We start from the raw sequence: 6,612 nt of genomic DNA, 5'->3' as shown, positions 1-6,612 counted from the left end.
TTTGATATCAACTTATCCAAGAAGTATTCAAAATACGATCCGTTTATCCTATCTTCTCAAGCGGATCAAGTATGTTATATAAGTTATCCAACGTCCAAACGACGTCGAGATCATTGGAGAGCTGTCATTAAAATTCAACCACGCGGTGTTGTTCGTGAAGAAGAAGGTTCAACCGATATCCCATTTCAAGAAAGACGCATTGATGATGATATTGGTCAACAATTCCGTATTACGTATTCACAGAACGAGCAACTTGTTGTATCAAATGAAGAGGATGTTGAATACGATAATTTAGTTGACGATGAAAGAAATGACGACATTGAAGATGACGAAGAAGTTGAAGTAACAACCGATGAGGATAGTGATTAAATTTTATGTAATTACGAAATCTTAAAAAAAAAATAGACATAGTGACGCATCTGCGTCACCAAAAGGATCAATATAGTGACGCAATTTCGTCACTAACTACAAAAGGTGACGCAGTTTCGTCACCAACATAGGTGACGCATTTTCGTCACCCCGTTAGCGAAACGTCACCTCTGCCGTTACTTGTCGTACACGTGACACATATGGTGACGCAAGTTCGTCACTATTTATCAGGGTGACGCAAAAGCGTCACTAATAGCGTCTTTTTTGGTGACGATATTGCGTCACCCTGGTGATTTTACCGAGGTTAATTACTGCGATGGGTGACGAAATTTCGTCACCAAATGTTAGGGGTGACGCAAAAGCGTCACCAACAGCGTCTTTTTTGGTGACGATATTGCGTCACCCCTATGGGTATATATACGGCGTGACGTAATTGCGTCAATCTCACAAACAGACGCCTTCCCTCCTCTCCTCAAGCGCCTTCGGTAAAGGTAATAAAGACGCCTTCCCTCCTCTCTCAAGCTCCTTCGGTAAAGGTAAATTTTTTTTTAAATTTTTTTTTAAAATTTTAAATTATAAATTATTATATTTATAATAATTTAAATTTTAAATAAATTACAGATGAGTCGTTCTTTCGGAAGGGGATCACGGTTATCAGGCGAAAGATCTCAACATCAGAGATCTCCGTCAATTGATATGGCCGAATCTCAACCGCAACCACCAACGCAGGTTACAATTGATAACGTGGTTGAGGTATTAGATAATCCTGCAAGAATTTTGTTATCGAAACTGGATCTGATAAAAAATCCAGGAACAAAATTGTAATTTAAAGTTCAATATTGTTATTTTAAATATTTTATTTAAATATAAAAATTTAATTAAAATTTATTAATATTTTTTAGGTTTGGTGTTGATGTTGAGATAACCACCAATTTATCAAAATTCATCAAACAGAATTTTAAAGGTGCTTATCTTAATTGGAGTACGATCCCACAACCTACCAAAGATTCGTGGTGGTTAAGTTTTGTGGTAAGTTTTTTATATTTATAAATACATATAAAATTAAATTTGATTTTATTATTTATTTAATTTTTTATAAAAAAATTTATATAGCAACAATGGCGTTGGGATCCTGAGCATGACGCACTTGTTCGGCGCAAGTGGAAGGAGGCTGTAATTCGTCTAGTGAAAGCCAGAGACCACAAACTCAAAAAAAAATGGCTTTCTGAACCCTATATGGATCCTCCTTATTGGGTCGAAAAAGATCATTGGGATCGAATGGTGGAACATTGGGCTTCCCCAACTGCCAAAGAAAAAAGTCAGCGAGCGTCTCAGAGTCGAAAAGCTGAAATGGTTTCTAATGCCGGAGGGCATGTGCATACATCGGGAGCTAAGCCTTTCAGTCGTGTTATGCATGAAATGGCTAAAAAAAGTGAAGCGCCAACGTTCGTAGATCTGTTGAGAGCAACACATACACGAAAAGATGGTGTGATGGTTGACGGAAAAGCCCAACAAATCGCGGAACAAATTCAGCATGAGGTATATTTTCTAATATAATTTTTTTTAATGTTAAATTTTTATATTTAATTTTAATTGTTTTTTAATATTTTAGATTATTGCGTCGCAACCAACACAAGGCGAAGCTTCTGCATCGGAACCTAATTTGCCGAAGGAGAAAATTGATGAGATATATCTTCAGGTAATTTATAAATAAATAAATTTATAATAATTTCAATTCAATTTTAATTTAAAATAAATTATTAACTAATTATATTTTTATTATATAGGTTGTTCCACCGAACAAATTTGGACGGATATACGGTCTCGGTTCAATGCAAACCGATAAATAATGCGGAGCAAAAATACGGACAGAGAAAATCAAAATTAAATATTTTATATTTTTTTTGGTTTGTAAATTAATTATGTAGAACTTTAATTATATATTTAAATATAATAATATATATTTTTTTTTATATAGTGACGCATATTAGTGACGCAATTGCGTCACTAATTTGGTGACGACTGCGTCACTGCGTCACAAAATAGTAACGCAGTTGTTCACGCAATATCGTCACTAATTTATGACGCAATTGCGTCACCAAAGCGCGTCAATAATTAGTGACGAAATTGCGTCACTAACTGGTGACGACTTTGGTGACGAAATGGCGTCATAAATTGGTGACGCAAGATGGTGACGCATAATGCGTCATATATTGGTGACGATTGGGTTACGCAATTGCGTCACTTTTTAGTTACGCAATTTCGTCACCGTTGCGTCACCAAATGGTGACGAAATGCATGCGTCACCCCAGCGTCACGGTGCTATTGGTGACGTTTGGTGACGAAATTGCAAATGGTGACGGTGCTATTGGTGACGCTTTTTTTGCGTCACTATTTCGTCACCCTTTTAAAAGGGTGACGCAAAATCGCCCTATGGTGACGCAAAATTTGCGTCACCATTTTCGTGTTTTTTTGTAGTGGCATATCATAAATATTCTCCAGTGTAATTAACAATTAGAAATGAACCAAATATATCTCATCTTAGAGTATTTGGTTGTGCAGTATATGTACCAATAGCTCCGCCACAACGTACAAAAATGGGCCCACAACGACGAGTGAGTATTTATGTTGGATATAATTCACCTTCAATCATTCGATATCTTGAACCACAAACAGGTGATATGTTTACAACTCGTTTTGCTGATTATCATTTTCACGAGGATCAATTCCCGACGTCAGGGGGAGGAATGATACAAGCCTCATAAGATTTGACGTGGAAAACAAAATCGTTATTGTATCTTGATCCTCCTACAAAAAAATGTGATCTTGAAGTACAAAAAATCATACATTTGCAAAATGTAGCAAATCGATTGCTAGATGGATTTACAGATATAATACAGGTGACAAAATCATATATACTAGCCGTAAATGTATCCGCTCGGATAAAAATACCAAAGGATTAGGAGGAGAAATGATTTTCAAATGAGTCTATGGCACAGTTGAAACGTGGAAAACCACCCAGTTCTAAAGATAGAAATCCACGAAAAATAAAGAGGACTGAGACTGATGATAGTCCTCAGATTGATCCAAAAGAACCGAATGAGGGAAAAGACACTAAATATCAAAATGATGGAAATGATCTTTAGAATATAGAAGACAATGAGATTTCTATCAATTACATCCATAATAGAAAGATAGTCAGAAATGAGATAGATGATAGTGATGGAACATTCTCTTTCTCTGTATCTAAGGAAATAAAAAATGATAGTGATCGAAGATCCAGAACCAATGTCGGTATGTGAATGTCAAAAGAGGCATAATTGGATAAAATGAAAAGAAGCTATGGAAGTAAAATTAGACTCACTGAACAAAAGAAAAGTATTTGGATCCATTATCCAAACCCCTGACGGTGTAAAACCAGTTGGATGCAGATGAGTTTTTGTGCAAAAGAGAAATGAAAATAATGAAATTATGAGATATAAAACACGTCTTGTCGCACAAGGTTTCTCTCAAAGATCTGGAATAGATTATGAGAAAACGTATTCTCCAGTCATTGATGCGATTATGTTAAGATATTTGATAAGTTTAACAACTTTTAAGAATTTGGAAATGTATCTCATGGATGTTATTACAACATATTTATATGGATCATTGGAAAATGACATATACATGAAAATTCCTTAAAGATTGAGAATGCAAGGGGCACTAAACTCAAAATCCAAGGAAACATATGCGATCAAATCACAACGATCCTTATATGGATTAAAACAATCTAGATGCATGTGGTATAATCGTTTAAGTGAGTGTCTACTGAAAAAGGGATACGTTAATAACCCATTTGCCCATGTGTATTCATCCAGAAAACAGATAGTGGCTTTGTGATTATAACGTGTATGTTGATGATCTAAACATAATTGGGACTCCAAAGAAAATTGAAAACGCCCGAAATTATCTCAAAGGACATCAAATAGACTACAAATAGAACATCTTCCTAACGGACTACAAATCACAACGATCCTTATATGGATTAAAACAATCTAGATGCATGTGGTATAATCGTTTAAGTGAGTGTGTGCTGAAAAATGGATATGTTAATAACCCCATTTGCCCATGTGTATTCATCCAGAAAACAGATAGCGGCTTTGTGATTATAACGGTGTATGTGGATGATCTAAACATAATTGGGACTCCAAAGAAAATTGAAAACGCCCGAAATTATCTCAACGGAGAATTTGAGATGAAATATTTGGGACGAACAAAGTTTTGTCTTGGACTATAAATAGAACATCTTCCTAACGGAATACTTGTTCATCAGTCCAACTATACCAAAAAAATTCTGGGTCGTCTTAAGATGGATAAATCAAATCCCTTAAGTACTCCAATGGTTTGTAGATCTCTAAATGTTGAAAAAGATCTATTTCGCCCTTATGAAGATAAAGAGAAGGTACTCGGTCCTGAAGTACCGTATATGAGCGCGATAGGAGCGTTGTTGTACCTTGCTAACTGTACTCGATCACAGACTTGATATGTTTTCACAATTGGAGGTACTGCAATATCCTGGCGTTCTCAGAAACAGACATTGGTTGCAATATCTTTGAACCGCGTTGAAGTCATTGCACTTCATGAAGCAAGTAGAGAATGTGTGTGGCTCAGAGCTGTAACCTGCCACATACAAGAAGTATGTGGGTTACCGATTAATATCGATCCAACGATATTATTCGAAGATAATGCTGCATGTGTTGCTCAAACCAAAGAAAGATACATAAAAAATGATTGAACGAAGCATATTCCTCCAAAGTACTTCTCTTAAACTCAAGAGCTCAAAAAGAATAAGGAAGTTAATATCTGTTATATCCGATCAAGTAACAATGTAGCTGATTTATTCACAAAGACACTCCCTACTTCAACATTCAAGAAGCATATTCAAAATATCGAAATGCGTCATCTTTGAAGTTTATGAAGAAATGTATGCATATTAATTCAAGGGGGAGATTCTAAGACTGTACTCTTTTTCTCTCGTCATGGTTTTTATCCCACAGGATTTTTCTATGATAAGGCTTTTAATGAGGCAGTCTATACTAGATGTCTAAAGGGGAGTATTGTAAACATGCAAGTAGACATATAGTAGGACCCATATTATCTAATGGGATCCACATTATACTTTTCTTCACTATGAAGAAACTGACTTTTCTTCACTATGAAGTTTCTTATATCTGCCTATAAATACGTGAGTTATGTACTTCATTTAGAACATACAAAATACGAAGAAAATTTCTTCTCTCTCTATCATACTCTCTCTCTCTCTTTAGTATTCCATTATTGTTTTTTATCTTTCGTTTTCAACATGGATATAATTTTAAGAAGCATAAAAATTCGAATTTTAAAATAACCGAATTGAAGTATTAAAAAACAAATCACATATGTCCACATTTAGTAATCCTGACATTTAGTAATCCTTACTGCTTTTTTTATATTATGGATGTAAATAATTCACGTCTCTCATGTTCTCTCCGCATTCACTCCAATTCAACATCGATTTAAACCTCGCAATAACATAAACTAAAAATGAACAAAACACAATGACTTTTTACGAATTCAGTCACCGAACGGAGTTCAAACTTACTTCTTGACCAGGTGATGCAGGCAAATGCACTAGATTCACTATTCACAATGCTCTCCACGGTGAGCCACAAATCGGATCTCGTCAAAGCACAACCGAGATAGAAACCAATGGAAAAACTGTTGGTTTAGTGCTCTATGATATACTGTTTGCGAGCTTTACTTGGATGCATTTGATGTATTGACGCTTTCTATGATTTATGGATTAGTATTTCATTCATTACATATTTTGCATACTTAAATGTGTTATGAAATCCATGTATTGTTATGGACAATACTAAACTCCCTAGTCATGTATCATTGTGGGAATAATGATATACCAAGACTAGTATGATGTGTGATTGATGATCATATAGATGATCATAGGTATTGGATACGATCACAATCATAGGTATTCGTTGAAGAACGGAATATTGGATTGACCCGCATGAGATTGTCACATGGACTAGCGTCATGACTTGAATCTCATATGGCGGTTCCATGATTGGATCCTAAGAACTGAGATATCTACGAAATCCAACATGAGGAGTTGCGTGCTTTGAATACGTCAAACGTCCTGCGTAACAGGAGGACTATAAAAGCGTGTATCAGGTACGAAACGAATCATGTGCTGGATTGTAGATA

This window comes from Tarenaya hassleriana, unplaced genomic scaffold, assembly GCF_000463585.1.
Source record: "Tarenaya hassleriana unplaced genomic scaffold, ASM46358v1 Cleome30, whole genome shotgun sequence".
Classification (NCBI taxonomy): domain Eukaryota; kingdom Viridiplantae; phylum Streptophyta; class Magnoliopsida; order Brassicales; family Cleomaceae; genus Tarenaya; species Tarenaya hassleriana.
The sequence above is the reverse complement of the archived record's forward strand: the minus strand, read 5'-3'. Positions refer to the sequence as shown.